General features: G+C 42.6%; 1 protein-coding gene and 1 pseudogene across 3 annotated transcripts in view; one reads left to right on the forward strand and one right to left on the reverse strand.

Moving 5' to 3' along the window:
* Fam107b (family with sequence similarity 107 member B) overlaps positions 1 to 17848 on the reverse strand; it is a 68991-nt gene that overhangs the window by 27688 nt on the left and 23455 nt on the right. The window lies entirely within an intron of this gene.
* On the forward strand, positions 11189 to 11281 carry LOC125367370 (annotated as a pseudogene).

Here is a 17848-nt window from a genome sequence, read left to right on the forward strand (position 1 = left end):
GTAAGTTCTAAAAACAACAACAACAAAAAAAAAAATCCCACTGTGCTAGCACAGAAGAGAGCTACCTTTGTCCAGACTGCTCCAAAGTGCCAGGGGACCTTAGAGGAAGGTGTGTGCTACTCTGAGCACGGACTCCTTGGGGAGGGCAGGGCCTCTACAGTGAGGCCCTGGGGGCAGGGCAGGCTGACCTGAAAACAGCCCACCACCCTGTGAAGGTGACCACGGCCACCTCAGTGACAGCTTCACTACCTGCCCTGGCTGTGTCCACCTACCACTCAGCCACAACACAAAACCTCACTTCTTTCACTGCTCTAAGGTAGACTACTAGGTTATAAACACTTAATATCCACATATGATGAAGCTCAAGTGAAAATAATAAATTATTTGCTCTTGCCATATAGCTTAGTGGTCTATCATGCATGCCTGAAGACCCGGATTTAATCTCCAACATAAACCCCTTTACACACACACACACATTCCAAATGCCTTCCAAGATCCTTTGCTAGTTTAAACAATTATAGGTTCTGCTGAGATTATCTGTGCATTTTACAACAAAGGGTGTCAGCGTAGTCTGGCCTCATCCCCAATGTGGAGGGTGCTGCACCCCTTAGATTCCACGCAGCCCCCACGGAAGCTTCTACTCCTACTCACCAACCCATTTCCCAGACACCCTGCAGCCCTGTGGGAAGCCCAGCTGGTGGTTTTCTGTGGGGTGTTGGCTCAATGCACTTGTGGATGGGTCCAGGGAAGCTAAGAATTCAGCTAAGCCTACAAAAGTAATGGGCACGTTGTGTGGCTCATTCCAGAGTGTGTGCTCTGTGTTACACACCCTGGTGCCTCTCCCTAACGCTCAACTCTAGCAGCTCTTTCCTCTGAGGGCCACCGGCTATCCCAAGTATCAGCCAGTCTCCTCCCTCACAGTTTAGAATTTCTGTTAGGAAATCACTGTTTGAAGGGGAAGTGTGGGTGCTGTCACTAGCTCCCCATTAATATTCCTCTTGGTTTAATACCTGCTTGACATCCTTGAAGGCTGTAAGATTCTTAAATTTTCAGTATACACAATACTAGCCCACATTCACAGCAACTTTAGTGCCCATCTGCAAAGCCTGGAGACGATACCCACTACACTGGAAGGTGTTTCTGCCACCTGCTAGTGTGGAACAACCACATGGCAATCCCATAAACACAGCTTACAAGCTTCTTGGTCTACTGCATTTGAAATTAAACAACTTTTGATCAACACCTTTATTCTTTTGGGTTGTGCATTAATTCAAAATTTGAACATAACACTGCATATTTCTACTATGCTATCCTGTATTCAAAGAATACAAGGTTGCCCACCCTTCAAAAAAAGTTATCACATTTTACCTGTAAACTGAAACTTTCTGCCTAAAAAGTGCCTTGCCTGGCACTTTTACAGCACTATTTTCTGAGAACGAAACGCCTCAGTCATTCATTTCAGGAAACTTCAAAGGATGGACTAACAAGATGGGTGGTTTAGGCCCCATCATTCCTGAGAGGAAGGAAACTACACAGACCAGAAAGAGAAACTGCCTGCTGGGCTAGTTTTTAAAGCCCTCAACCATTCTTGTCTTCAAGAGCAGAATATGTCCATAAAATTCATGACCAATGCTTATCTATCTGGTCAAAGTAACAACAGTTCAAAGAAAAGACTCTATCTTCAAAAGACTTAATGACAGAGACCTGGGTTGCAACGCAGAGACTATTTGTTACCGAAAAGGAAACTGAGGCCCAGAGAGAGTAAGGTATCAAGCTGTGACTCTGGAGCACGCTCCTTTCTACCACAGTCTCTCTGGCTTTTAACTGTTCGCTTAAGTTGTTTCTACACTGATTTTCTCTATTCCCGTTAACTTGGGAGTATTTTTAGCACCATAACTAACATCATCATTATCCTGACTAATACAAATAATCTATTTAAATTATAAGTATACTTTACTAATAACATTACCACAATTTCATCTGCAGCTTGACAAATTCAAGATAATACAAATTCATTATGATTTGCTTCCTTTTGTGTGTGTGCTTAAGATATTCCCCATGAGCAACTATAATGTTAAAAAAAAAAAAGTGGGGAGGGAGTATTTACATTTCAGAAAACCTCTCAGTGTCTACTCATTCTTCTCCTACCAAAACATATCCTTCCCTAGGAATCAGCATTGAGGACAGAATTAAATAAATAGTTCAAAATATAAAAAGAAGCTGCACTGGCAACCAGAGAAGAAAATATCAAACTATCAGCTGCACTGACAACTCAACTCAAATACGGAACCTGGGAAGGCCCGAAACAGAACAGGCAAGTCAACATTTTCACCACAAGAATGAGCAGACACCAAGCTTTGCTCACGGAATGACTACTCCTATTTCACTTTAGTCTCTGTCTCCTAGGTAAAAAGTGTTAGGATACACAGATACATTCCCTGAGGAGAGCCTGCTCCTCAGTACACCCCACCCAGATCTGGCTGTGTCCCCAATCCTGCCTTCAGATCACTGGAACAAGCACAAGGCCAGTTCAGCCATCTCGAGACAGGCTTCTATGCTTCTGGGCACACCACCCTGCTGTGCACATAATGAAGCCAACATCCCACAACTACATTATGTTTCTGGCAGCTCCCAAATGATGAGATGCGAGACACTTTTGTCTTGAGAAGCTGCTGGTAATGTGGGTAGATAAGCATTATGGTTTGAATAAGAAATGTCTCCACAGGCTCCTGTGCTGAATGCTTGGTTCTCAGTGGTGGTGCTATTTGGGGAGGTGGGACCTAGCTGGGGAGATGCCTTTGAAGGCTGTACTGGTCCCCATCCACCATGATGTAAGTAGGTGGGTTCTTCCATATGCTCCCCTCCACCATGATGCCCTAACCTCGCCAAGGCCTAGAACCACAGAGCCAAGCGACCATGAGCTGAACCCTCTGAAACTGGTGGAGGGCGGGGGATGAGAAATACCTTTCCTCCCTCTCCCTCATTTTTTCTGTTAGACATTTATTTGGTCACAGCAGTGATGAAAGTAATTAATACAAGTACAAATCATCAAAGTACCACGTTTCCAAACCTAAACCCTACCTTACTACTTCTCCAGGGCAGCCAGTCATTCTACTGTTTGGTAACTTTTCATCTCAGAAGTCTACAGTTCAGCCATGATTGTGGTCCCATGCTGTGAACCACATACACCAACCCCCATGGAATGATGTATTCTGACTTCTAATTACTCATTCAACTTACTAGTTTACTTAGAAAAAATGAAATGACTGTCTAGAAACACTCCACTTTTCATTCTTACAGAGAAAAACACAGATACTGATGCCAGAAACAATGGCTATCATTGTGTTTTTCTGTATGATCAAAAAATTTCATGTAGTTAAAACAAGGCAACTTTGATTTCTGCTTTTACAATGATAAATTAGTGTAAGGGTTAGAGCATGTCTCGGTCTGTGTCTTTGGAGGATTGTCTGTCTCTAACTAAACCCTGGAGATCAGCTATTTACATAGGCCAGGTACTTTTCATTACAATCTGTTTTCCCATTTGCCTGTCTCTGCAGGCAACCTCTCGGGCTTTCTGTGAATAACAAGGTGCCACTTGATTGTGGCAGACACCAAAAGCAGGATAGAAAAGAATAAAAAATATCAAGACCAGAACCAGAGAGCATAGCATGCTGCACACTCTCACAGTCACCATGTATCTCCTAGGATGAGCCACGAAGTACGCCCTAAAGATCTAAGACATGGTCTCTTGACACCTAGAGAACACAAGCACATACGGCAAATGTCATGTGAAAGACAACAGTGGGATGTAGACATGGAGGGAGTGGAGGGGGAGTGTACAGGGAGGCTCAGACAAATTAAAAAGAAGAGTTTCTCTGGTGAGCTGTATCAGTGAAAACTGTAAGTGCCAATTACACCTAACTACAAGTAACTGAAATCACAACAACTCCTTTCTGGTTCCCACAGAATCTTGATCTTGGCTAGTTTAATGGCTCACACTTGTAATCCTAACTGCTCAGAGGGCTACAATAGGAAGGATCATGATTCAAGGCCAGCCTAGGGCAAAAGTTTCTGAGACACCCCTCTCCGCCACCTCAACAGAAAAAGCTGGATGTAGTGGCATGTGTCTGTCATCCCAGGTACAGGATTGCAACCTAGGCTTGTTAAGGATCCAAGTGGATCCCCTTACAAAGGGATTACTATCCTCATTGGAAGAAAAGATACAAGAGCTTGCTCTTCTTTTATCTCTCCTTCCCTCATACCTCTTCTGCTCCATGTGAGGACACAGTAAGACAGCAAAGGCAGGAAAAGAGTCTATGTGAGGAACGGAAGCAGCTTGTACATTGATCTGGGACTTCCAGCCTCCAGAACTGTGGGAGAATAAATAACTTGTTTGAGTCACCCAGCCTATGGCAATTTTGTCACAGCAGCTTCACAGACCAATACATACATTCAACTATCTTCAAAGGCACATCAGCCTTCCGGCAAAGGGCTCATCTGGCTCTTCATTTCACTACTCTGGCCTCAGTTCCAAAGCTGAGGAAACAAGAGCAAGGGCAATGTCTTACAAGCTTCTGGTCCTCACAGCCTCACATAACAAAAGCTGCAGGAAATAACAAAGATGGGAAACATCCTAATGGAAACCCTTTCAGCCTTAATTCTGCCATCTACACAAAACCTTCCATTTTAAACTAAGGGGGTTCTGGCAAAAGTTCAAACATAAACACATTAGCAGTGGGTGTGGGCACCAGAACAAGGAAGTAACCAACATCAACTTTTAACCTTCTCTGCTTCAACTCTGCATATTAATTCCACCCCTGTGCAGGCTGTTGTTCTAAGATGGCAGGCCTGGCCTTTTTCCCACAGGCTGGCCTTGCAGTCACAGAAAACAAGACCAGTCAGCTCTCTGAGATGGATATACCCTAACAATGATCTTAGTCACTCCATCTCACACTGCACACCAAGTCCAGAGGCTATGCTGATGTCCATGGGGCTACACTGAAGTTATGGACTAAGTACCTACACAAGAACAGCCACAGAGAGCCTTTCCAAATCAGAGGGGCTAAATCACAGCTAGCATACTTGGCAAAGAAGAACAACAGAACAATGAAAGCCTAAAATCAAGCAGTCTACACTTAAATGTCCACACATCGGGTAGCTCCGTGTCTGAAACGCCTCTGTTCTTACAAGAAGGATGAGGGGCTAAGTGAAAAAATATTCAAGGGTTGGGAATGTGACTTACACAGGGCCTTGTGTTCCAAGCCCAGCACTGTAAAATAATATTTAGTAATAATAATCATGATTAAATTAATATTAATTAAATTTTGATTTATTTAATGCTAATACTAAATTGTATTAAGTTTGTTTAATAAATCTATTTCATAATTTTTATTTTATAATATCATAATAAGTCAAGATTTCAAAGGTTCAATTAATTCCAGGGTTAAAAGAAGCCTTAGTCGGGGCTAGGAATACGGCCTAATGGCAAGAGTGCTTGCCTCATATACATGAAGCCCTGGTTCGATTCTTCAGTACCACATACATAGAAAACAGCCAGAAGTGGCGCTGTGGCTCAAGTGGCAGAGTGCTAGCCTTGAACAAAAAGAAGCCAGAAACAGTGCTCAGGCCCTGAGTCCAAGGCCCAGGACTGGCAAAAAAAAAAAAGCCTTAGTCAAGCACTGATGGTTCACACCTATAATTCTAGCTACTCAAGAAGCCACCTGAGCAGGAAAATCTAAGAATCTATCTCCAAGTAAGCACCAAAAAGCCAGAAATGGAGCTGCGACTCAAGTGGCAGAGCTCGTCTTGAACAAATGAAATTCATGGACAGCACCCAGACCCTGAGTTCAAGGCCCAAAACTGTTCTCTACCCCTCCCCCCAAAAAAGACATTTAAAGAAATAATCACTTGCCTTAGCTATGAGGAAAAAAGGTATCAGTCACAATCTGGATCCTGTAGAATCTGAGTAGTCTGAATCATGATCAGTCAACAGAATAGCTCCATCCTCAAGTAAAACTATGTCTCTCTCTCTTTTAAAATAAAGCCCCATGAGTCACCTCCTCCATCCCCTGCCCACAAGTATGTGAGAATTCCAACCTCTTGCCACTGCACAGGGAGCTCCCAAGGCCTTGTCACCTGGTATTAGGGCTTTAAGCTCCAAGAACTCAACATACCCCATTAGGCTGTTCACTCTGGCAGTTCATAGCATTTCAATCAAATCTGTTACCACCTAATCATGATGCAGTCAAGCTACATCTCAACAGTTCACCAAGGGTTTAAAATCCTGTGGCAGCCATCACAAGTAAGTAAAATAACAGGCTAGAGAATTAATGGTATCTGGTACTCTGTGGGAATTCCGCTGCCCTGCCTGAAGTCACCCAAGTTGTAAATGTTCTTTTGTGGCAACAGTATTCACTACCCAAGAACTCAGCATCCAGCAACTCCCCTTCAGCTACTCCTCTCACAGTTCTTGTTACCAAGGTCAGAACTCCACTGTAACAGTACCTGTTTCCATCCCAAGCAAACAGGGCTACTGATTATGTGAACAAATAAGAAGGACATGAACAAATGACATGTCAACACATTCACAGTCAGAACTTCTTTTAGTCACAGCTGCTGTTTTACTTTTTTGTATTGCTTTTTGGAATCTACTGATGGCTCTACTGATTCCAGGGCTCACTAGTAGGGTCAACCTGCAGTTAGAAAATTCCTGCCCTGATTCATTAATTGAACTTGACATGATAGTTCGGCAGCTTTCTTAAGACTAGAGAAAGCACTAGATTTCCAAAACAAATGTATTGGGTAGGTTGTTTGTGCCCACGGTCATTAAGCTTCCCAACAGTCCCCACTTGAAAAGACCTCCTTTAAGCTAGTGCTCCTACCACTGAAGCCAGAGTTGCTTTTCCTCAAATTCTAAACAACCTTTCCTCTAAATGGAAGAGAAATCACCCAAATCCTCTTATCTGTGTGTAAGAGAAAGAGAATACAAGCTAAAGATGACTGTAAGAATTCTATTTGCTCATAGTTACTTATAGTCTCTTACTATGATGAGAGCCTACAACCTTTTATTCCATTTCTTAAAATAGTTTTCAAAATCAGTTTCAATAGTTCCCTTTCAAATTAAAAGAAAGACACGGTATATCACTTACTGAAAATTAGCAGCATTTGCCTCTGAAAAAGAAACACAAGATTAATAATAATATGTTTACTATCAAATCAACAATTCTATTGGTATGACTTTTTAAAGATCAACAAAAGTCTACTTAGGGTAAAGAAATTTTCCATTCCTAGGTACCCAAAACATAACAGCCAAAGGCCCCATAGGCAATTGGACAAAAATATATAGGGGAGAAGCCAAAACAGATCAGGTTTTCTTGCTGACAAAAAAAGAAATGAGTCAATTGTAATAACAGTAAAGAAGAGTTGAATAGGTTTCATAAACCCAGCTCTGCCACTCATCAGCTAATTACATAGCAGAAATAACTAGACAATACTGGCCATGGGCTGGCACACAATTCCGACGTAGGTTCTGAGAGCCAGAGAGGTAGAGATCTGCCCAAATCCGTGCATTAAATAAAGGAAGAGCCAGAATTCAAACACAAGATACTCACTTCCAAAACCTTGTGGGTTCACACTGCATTCAGAGCCAGAAGAGTTCCTGATCTCTACCTCCCTCTTACTATTACTATTGCTAGATGGAGTGAAATCTCTGGCCTGTACTATATATGCCTCATATTCATTCTCTCTCTCCCTCTCTCCCTCTCTTTCTCTCTCTTTCTCTCTCAGACACACACACACACACACACACACACACACACACACACACACACACACACACTACTACCAAGTATCCAGGTCAACAAATTTAGATGTTCAGAGAGCCAGGAGCTGGTTTCTTTTTTTCTTCTATCCGCCTTCCTATTGTTCCAACCCTCAAACACACCTCCCAATAATTCCATCCATTGACCTTAGGAAATACTTATCTGGCAGGTACAGTGGGTGTGAGTAATATAACACCTATCATTAGTCTATTTACTCAAGGAGGGGAGATAGGTATCTAACATTTGTCAAATAGGGTAAAGTTGTCAGGCTTCATTCAAGACCACAATGATGGCAGAGAGCCATTCTTCCATGAAGGCTAGACAAAGCCAGGCCAGGCAGCAGGAGTGAGCTGGAACAACCAGGAGTAAACTATTTTCCCAACAAGGTCTTTATCAGGACAGAATGAAAGCAGAATGAAGCACTGCTGGTGTGGTAGGAGATGGATTGGGACCAGTTGTGGCTAGCAGAATCTGGCAGAAATGAAAAGGGCCAGGCCTCAAATATGTCAGGAATTCTGCTTACGGCAATAAACAATGACAGTAAAGTGTAGGATTACAAGAACTCTGGTTTCAGAAAGAGGAAGTACCAATACCAAGTAGCTAATAGGTTTGCCCAGGACTTTTCAATACAAAGTTACATTACTCTTTCCTGCTTATAATAGTTATGAATGTCATCTTCTCCAATCCTTTTCCAAAACACAGTGGATGAAAAGAGGCACTGACTGTTAAGTGGAAATAGCCAAAGTTAACTTAGCAGAGTGAATGAAAAGATTATGTCAAAATCCACCCTCATGGGCTGGGGATATAGCCTAGTGGCAAGAGTGCCTGCCTCGGATACACGAGGCCCTAGGTTCGATTCCCCAGCACCACATATACAGAAAACGGCCAGAAGTGGCGCTGTGGCTCAAGTGGCAGAGTGCTAGCCTTGAGCGGGAAGAAGCCAGGGACAGTGCTCAGGCCCTGAGTCCAAGGCCCAGGACTGGCCAAAAAAAAAAAAAAAAAAAAAAAAATCCACCCTCATGTAATTCTTGGATGGAGTGTTTTCTAAAGCAAGTACAGAAAACTCTGTATGTGTGCTTACATGGTAGAATACTTTAGTTCTTAATTGTAGATTTAAATTGTTAGCTGTCAGCCAGGCTCAGTGGCTGCTGCTTATAATCCTAGCTATTTAAGAGGTGGAGATTAGGGGATTGAATTTTCCATAAAAGTTCACAAGACTATACGTACATATCTCCCTCAATGCCTGGGTACAATTGTGCATACCTATAATCCCCTAGCCCAGGGAAGGTTCACAGCCCAGCTGTTTTGCATAAAGCAAAACCCCTTCCCCGTAGTTAAGAATGGCTACTAATGATTAATTTAAAACGACTTTCCAAAGAGTCCTGCCTGCTGTGAGAACCAATCACTTTAAAGACCAGTGATTTGATAACAGAAACTCACAAGTCCTCCCATGCACAGATCTAGAAGTGCTGATCCTTGAGTTTCAGGACCGTCCCTTGCTTGGTCAGTCCCACAGTTGAAAAAGGAAACCTATCTGTCAGCACTCAAGCATGCCAGTTATCAGCCCAGGCCACTAAATCCAATGAGAGCCCCTGATCTTGACAAAACAAAAGCCTTGCACACCTCAGGCTAGACCTTGTCCCTCACTCAGGAGCTGTGTGGCACCATGCAGGCCACAGGCTCTGCTTGGCTTCATAGTCCATTGCCACATCTCAAAGATACCCAGGTACTGATAGTTCTGTGCAGACAACCAACCCGGAGTTAACTTTCACATACACAGGTACTTTCACATACCAAGAGTTGACTTTCTTCTATGCAATTGTTAGGACTCACTCGTATGGGTTTTCCAAAGCCACGACAGGAGTCCCCACTCCATACCTGATGCCACCCTTGCTTCTCCCCCTCTCCCTTATCCCTTCAGCCACACTAGAGAATGCACCAGACTCTCACTTGCAAACCTGTACTCTTAATCTGAAGCAGGCCTCTCCTCAAGTCAACACCCAGCCCAATCCTCTTCCTTCCACTGCTTGATCTTTATCCTTTTAAACAAGCAACACCCTCCCCCTTTCACTTAGCTGATAATAATTCCTCCACTGCTGACTGACATCTGTCAGAAGCTTGTCTCTCACTCTCCAAGCTATATTAGTTTACTTATATTCTAATGGTTTCTGATTCATACCCTACCATGTCTCCAAGGCCTGCAATAGACTAAATCACTTGTCTAATTTGATGAAATAGCTCAATAAACTTTGTATAGAGAAAAAATAAGTCACTAAACATGTTTATTTGTACCATATTGGTGATAGTACAAAAAAATTTTTTACTGGTCGTGGGAAACAATTTCTGTGCTACAACGCCCACTCCAGTTGGGTTTGTGCTTGGTTTAAAGAGGTTATATGCTATTTAATTTGAAACTTGTGTAGCTCTACAGCTGCCTTGCTGACTTGATTCCATATAACTCACAGAAATGCTTCTACTAATAGTTAACCCACAGAAATACTTCTCCTACTAGTTAATGCCAGTGTTTACTTACTGCATTCCAGCCACTGTTCAAGCCCCATATTTCGCCTCTGTGTCCTTCCTGGAAGAAGACTAGCTGAGGCTCGGGGAGTTTAGCAATTTGCCCAAAGTCACTCAGCCAGGAATTTTTAGCAAAAGAATAAATCTTTGACTCCATCCACCTTAGTCCAGGTAATCCCCTTCCATACACACACACCCCTTAAGTTTTCTAGCTTATCCTTCCTGGTCCACAGTATACTCCCACTTCCCTAAACTCTCTCACTTAAGCACTGCTAGACTTTGGAATTCATAGCACAGTCCATAACTGTCTGCCTCCCCTACCTGTACATACATGTACAAGCAGGTACACACTTTCAAGCTCTTCCTCTAACATTTAGAGGCAAAAGGTAAATGAATTACCTATCAAATTCTTTCACCCTGAGATAAAGAGAGAGAGAGAGAAAGAGAGAGAACGAGAGAACAACTCCTTGGCCTTTCTAAAGATGCTGAAGTGCATTAAGTTCCACAAGATTATTTGTTCACCAAGTGTAACTTGAACTATTACTAAGTAAGAGAATGACCAAGAATGAGCAAAACCAGATAGAAATTTCTGTAAGTTTCTAGAAAGGCAATGAAGCAGAGTGGACAACTAGCCAACAAACACACTCCTGACTCAATTTTTTTGAACTGTATTTCCTTCTCAACTTCCGAACTCTTCTAAATGTAGAAGTCCATATTGGCTAATTCTGGAAAGGACAGGAAAAGGATTAGAAAACTCCTAAGAAGCTCAACAACAGGACTGCTTGCTCTACTATGTAGAACTGAAGACCTAGGCTCTGTTGCTCAGTGTTTTTGTTTTTTTTAAAGCAGTGCTCGTTTCAGCAGCACATATACTAAAATTGGAATACAGAGATTAGCACGGCAAGGATGACATGCAAATTCATGAAGCATTCCATATTTTTAAGAAAATAAATAAGTAAGGCAACTTTTTAACAGCATGTTCTACTAAGATTAATAAAGATGTGTTTTTAGAGGGTGTGTTCTTACTAAGCTTATTCTAAGAACTGAATGTATAGGGGACCCACAAATGTAGTCGATGAAAAGATAGGAGAAAAAAACTTTCAACTACTGAGTGGTATAGTTCCAATTAAAGAGTAACAAAATTACACATCCCCAAACCCATGTTAATTTTGTTTGTTTCCAGACTGCTGATGTGCACTAAAGAAGAACCAATTACAATGGCTTCACCAACAATAGGGCCTGTGCCTTAATATATAGTCACGCCCAGATGGACGCTCATTAGAACTGCTGGAGCCACCAGTCCACTGCCTTATCTGCTTCCACATCTGAAAGATCATGCACAGGATCCCACCATCCACTCACCCATCCATCCTTCACTGAGTATGTCTTGTGCCGGAGACTGTGCATATCAGGGTGGGAACACATGAAGAATAAAAGGCCACTCAGCTCATGACTGGGATGCAAAAGAAAGAAGAGGGAGAACCCCACAACCCCCTTCAAAGGCATGCCTCCAAGGACCTAAAATCTCCCACTAGGCCCCATCTCTTAAAGTCTTCATCACCTTCATCATCATCCCCATCACCATGGGCTGAGGATCAATCAAGCCTTTTAACACACCAGCCCCAGGGGAACGCTTCAGCAGCTCCTCACTCAGTTATCACAGGACTTTTCCTTTTGTGCTGCGTAGAGGCAGTAATAAGAATCTTCTCTAAATATAAGAACTGTCCTAGAACAAACCACATCCTCCTTTCAATGTTTCACACCATCTTCCAATAGATGTACAAGTCTGCTTCAAGAGTATTTGATCTGTTTATTTTTTAAATGTACTTTGTGCTTATGGTAATACAATACCAACAGTGTTCCTCATTCCTTATTTAGAATCTGAAAAATCCTTCCAAGCCTAAATACCTAAGTAGCAGACCCAAGGAAAAATAAACGTAAGCAGCAATTTCTACAAAAGAAACCATTAGCTGTGCTTGGAATGCATTTCCTACGCTGCAAAATATCCATCTCATAAAACTGGATGGAAATTAATTAGTATATTTCCAAATGTAATGATCATTCTAACCATTAGGGATGTCTCAAGCATAATATTTACAATGGTTTTAGGCAGAAGATAGAATGATCTTTTAATGTGAAGCAATACTAGAATAAGCAATTAGGCTAGTCTGCTATCACAGCTTCCTCTAGAGAGTGAGCGTTATCTCTGGAAAACAGCTTTAGAGAGACAGAAACCTTTGGATTCCCTCATGAAACTTAAGGTGTGGGAGTGGTGATGCTCACAGGACAAAGGGTGGGTACCAAGCTGCTCATTTCATGCTGTGTGGATACTCTGTAGCATCTGCAGACATCTCAATAATTCCCTCATTAAACACAAGAATTGTAAAACAAAGTAATATAAACACGGTATGACACTCCATGTTCAGGAAAACCGATCTTCATCGAATTTGGATTCCTGTCCACAGAGGACACAATGCCTCATCAGCTAGGAAAAGCCTTCTCAATAACCAGGAGTAAACAAGGACCTGAGCCCCACATGTGAGCTGCCTTAGCATTTCTTAAGTTACTTCAACTTCAAGTCCTAAAACCAGGGAGAAGCAGGCAATTCAGAGCCCTGGCCGCAGGTCTGGGCACACTTGACTCAGAAGGTGCCTGCAAGTGCCAGCCAAGTTATTTCCCAACCACAAAGGCAGCTTAGCTTGGCCTCTGTGGGATGGTCCTTTGCCATCTGCTTCAGATAAAAAGCAGTACTGCCTTGAACAGTAACAGAAATGAGGAAAGGCAAATTCCATCTGTGCTATGTGCCAAAGTTCAACTCATACAACCCATTCTTAAATAAGTCTTACATAGTTTCTCTACGAAATCAATGACTTGGTAGTAAGATAAACAGAAAGGGAAATGGAAGCTTGGGACACCCATAGAAAAGTACATTAATCTGTTAAATAAATAAAAATTTGCAGAGGGGAAGTTGTATCTCTACTCCAGTTAGAAACACCATGGGTTTTTCTGTATGAGGCAACCTCCTATAGGAAAGGGGATCTGTTTAATATATACTTATTTTTATAAAAATAAAATTTGTTGGGCTGGGGATATGGCCTAGTGGCAAGAGAGCTTGCCTCGTATCCATGAGGCCCTGGGTTCAATTCCCCAGCACCACATATACAGAAAACGGCCAGAAGTGGCGCTGTGGCTCAAGTGGCAGAGTGCTAGCCTTGAGCAAAAGGAAGCCAGGGACAGTGCTCAGGCCCTGAGTTCAAGGCCCAGGACTGGCAAAAAAAATAAATAAATAAATAAATAAAATTTGTTTCCTTGTTTTTAGGGGGAATTTTCTGATTATTTAGAAAATAGAGGAAAGCATAAAGAAAATAAAATATCAACATTAATGCATCACTAAATATATCCACATCTTGACAAATTTCCTTTCATTTAATATAAACATACACCTCTTTTCGTTTTTTTAAGCAAAATTAGATTCATACTGAGTTGACAACTTACTACATTTGTAAGCATTTCATCTGGGATAAAATACTTCAACCTGGTTGTGTGATATGCCACCATATGGATGTCTTATAATTGACTCAACTATTCCTCTACTGTCCTACTCCAACCAAAACAGACCAATGGGGCTGGGGATATAGCCTAGTGGCAAGAGTGCCTGCCTCGGATACACGAGGCCCTAGGTTCCATTCCCCAGCACCACATATACAGAAAACGGCCAGAAGCGGCGCTGTGGCTCAAGTGGCAGAGTGCTAGCCTTGAGCGGGAAGAAGCCAGGGACAGTGCTCAGGCCCTGAGTCCAAGGCCCAGGACTGGCCAAAAAAAAAAAAAAAAAAAAACAGACCAATGAATCCCAACATGGTAGCAGGAAAATACCATTGTTTTGACTTTAGAATCCCCAGTGTACATTCATCTTTAAGACATCATGGCTTGTGAAGTATGAGCATGATATCAAAGATAATTTGTAATCATCTAAAACGGTCATTTCAATTTCCTTTCTGGCATTCCCAATCACATATTCTGAGCAACCCAACAACATATCACACAACATATCAAACAATCTGAATACAGAAGCAGATATGAGAACCACTTAGTCTACAAAAACCAATTACAAAACACATTTACAAAAATGAAAAACAATGCTCTTTTTTTTTCAAAAAATCATTAAAAAGATCTGCACCGAAAAACAATGTCAAGCATTCATATTTCTTGTTTGTTTTGGAGTCGTGACCCACAGAAAGTTTTAAGATAATCAATGAGTGTTTAGTAGTCCAAGCTTGTACCCATTTGTTCTGCAGGGATAGATAATTATTACTACATGTCAAAAACCAGAGCATCCACCCAAGGGATTTAATCAAGGCAAGGAGAGAAAACAGTAGCTGAGAGAGCAGGCTGGGCTTGGGCTGGCACTGTTGGCTCCATTTTGTTGTGAAGGTGGGAGAGAATTAAAACACCCTGGAAATACTTCAATAGAAAAACACCAGCATAGATAGAGAGGCTGAAACAGGTGGGAAAAGATAGAAGTGGAAAAGTTGGCTGTAGAAAGTGAGAGGGACAATGTTTCCACTGTAAACAGAAAAAAAAAAAATGGGAAGAACAGACAATGACTAGAACCCAACTATCTTATCTGGGTGGAAAGATCATGTGCCGAGAGTGAAACAGGAGGAGGCATGGGGCTGTGTGAAAGTGCACCTCTGGGAAGTGGTGAGAAAGCGATGGACAGAGAGAGGCTGACGAGGAGATGCCTCATTTCCAGGTAGTGAGAGGCCCTGGGAACATGGAATAGGATTTGATGGCGATCTCTTGGTAAAACTCTCTGTGGCGGACCTCTGTCATCCAGGGCATGGCAGCGTGGGCAGCCCAGCTGCGCAGGGTCGGGAAGCCCAGGCAGAGAGAAGGAACACAGGTAGGGTGTTGATAAGGGAATGGCTGTGGAAATGGAAAACTGAGGTAGGGCAGGACAGCATGGCATACTAGGAGTGAACAGGAAAAAGGGGCTGAAAAGGGACCCCTAGGAGAGGAGATCCTGGTTGAGATCCACTGTTGGAAGTACTGAAGGACAGAAGGTTCTGGCTAGTGGGTGGATCACAGAATTTCAGGTCAGAAGGAGCTCCATGTATTAAATCCAAGATCTACAGCAGCGACTCTTCAGAGTGGCTCACTAATCCCAGTCTGACACTGCAAGTCCTGCATCCCGAGCACCTCTTCAGGCCCATCCCCAGCCTGGGCCCACCCCAGGCAACTCGGGATTATGCAACCTCCCAGGGAGCTTGAACCACAGTGAGACCTGGAACTGAAGACTGCAACCAGTGCACAGGTGTTCACGGACTGACGAGCTATGACCAGGAATCGACGGCGCAGGACGACAAAACACCAAGCGGGATGGAACTAAGCTCTCACCAGTGCAGGGAGTGGAAGAGGAATGATCTGAATATGACCCTGGGGGCAAGGTTCCCATCGCCTGCCTCACAAATCATATTTATTAAAACCTCTGCTCACCCCTGAGTTTCCTTAAATCCCTCATGTTTCATGAATGATGTGTCTTTGGTAACTGAATCCAGAAAACCCTCATGGATTTGCAGGTATAACTGCCAATAACAAGCAGAAATATAGGGCATGGAAAATAGTGCTTGACAATATTTCTTGATAATGTGATTCACGTTACCACATCTCCATGGGAGGAAGGGGAGGATACATGTTATGACATCCTGTGTCTATATGTGTGTACATGCACACATGTATATGTTGCATGAAGACTGCACCATCTGCTTATTTAAGTTTTATAGGAGCCAGAAAAATTCAACAATAAAATAAAAATGTCATTCAAGCAAAACCTTTTCAGCATTATTTAGAAAAACTATCTATGTGGAGAAATGCTCCCAGTTCAGCACTTCTCTTCAGTCAAACCTGCCAATCAAGTTTTAGGTGAGGCAGGAATAGTTAAACCAGGCCTGGGGATACAAGGCCCTAGCCAAATAAAAAGGCCAATATGCTCACAAGTCATGAGGAGAGAGAGAGCCCTGGTGCCAGGGACCTCAACAAGACATAAAAGGCCCATGTTCTCTATCTCACTCCCCAGCACTGTCTCAGAAGAGGCCAGGGCCTTTAATGGGATGGGCTCAGCACCTCACAGGTGTGTTTTTCTGTTATGTAGGGCTGAGGGAAGCAACCATCTCAGGTACCTTCTCAGCCTCAGTTCAGAAGCAACCAGGCAGGTTGGGCAAGCCCAGAGGCTGGTCAAAACCCACCACCTAATAAATAAGTCTATCTCCTACAAATAAAGTTACCAATAAACAATATATATAAATCATTTTCAGCAGCTACAGAAAGAACACACTTCCATTAAGTAAAGCTTTCATATGTTAAACTAGTAGTGTTTAACATTACATTTACCACCACTACTGTCCATTTTACTTTCACGTAAATAAATATGAAAGCACACAATGTAGATGATTACCCTATTCTAATACTAGGTTAATTAAGGATAGTCCATATTTTTTTTGCAAATGAAAAGACACTGAAAATACAAATAGCAAAAACAAATGTGTGGGGCTAGGAATATGGCCTAGTGGTAGAGCGCTCGCCTCGTATACATGAAGCCCTGGGTTCAATTCCCTAGCACCACATATACAGAAAACGGCCAGAAGTGGTGCTGTGGCTCAAGTGGCAGAGTGCTAGCCTTGAGCAAAAAGAAGCCAGGGACAGTGCTCAGGCCCTGAGTCCAAGCCCCAGGACTGGCAAAAAAAAAATGTGTGTGTGTGTTAGAAAGACAGACAGGGAGTCAGAGCGAAACATTTGTTTAAGTCAACATTATGTTTCATCAAATATTTGTGCATACTAGGCCTGGCAGGATAGGGTGGTAAAACAGGAATAGCCACACCACTGTGGAAATTATTACAAGGAGAAGAAGAAGAGCATTTAAATCCCTTTTCTCATCAGCTAAGTATTCACAAGGAGTAAATACCACTGCTCAGTTGCTCAAGATACTGGGTCCTAATCTCCAGCAAGCAGGAACAAGCAGATTAAGCTCAGGGCCTATCAGAGGGCTATGTGGTGATCACATGTTTCTCTACATTCAAAAAAGAAACATTATTTTTCTTTCCACACATACTAGGGAAAAGGTGAAGACAATAAGAAAAACAATTTCAAGTCAAATGCTATTCTGCATAGCTCAGGCTCCAGTCCCAAATTGCTTCCAGTCCTGAATGCTGGGAAGAGGACACATTGGCAGCAGCAATAGACTATGTACAAGGGCTCCAGTGAGGCGCTTGCTGCCTGTTTGCAAGGATCTGTCCGCTCACTGTACTTCATGAAGAGAAGACAGCAAGACAGCAAGCTCTCCTGCTTCTTTCAGGGGCTGCCAAGCTCACCACCTTATCCTTCCCAGGGTCTTTCTCTCTAAGTCACATGGGGGAAGCAAAGGGGCAAGATTTCTAAAGAAGAACTGGAGGCAGGGAGGGGGCACAGACACCAACATTCAAACCATAACTAAGTACTTCAAAATATATTAT

Source organism: Perognathus longimembris, chromosome 18, assembly GCF_023159225.1.
Source record: "Perognathus longimembris pacificus isolate PPM17 chromosome 18, ASM2315922v1, whole genome shotgun sequence".
NCBI classification, from domain to species: Eukaryota; Metazoa; Chordata; class Mammalia; order Rodentia; family Heteromyidae; genus Perognathus; species Perognathus longimembris.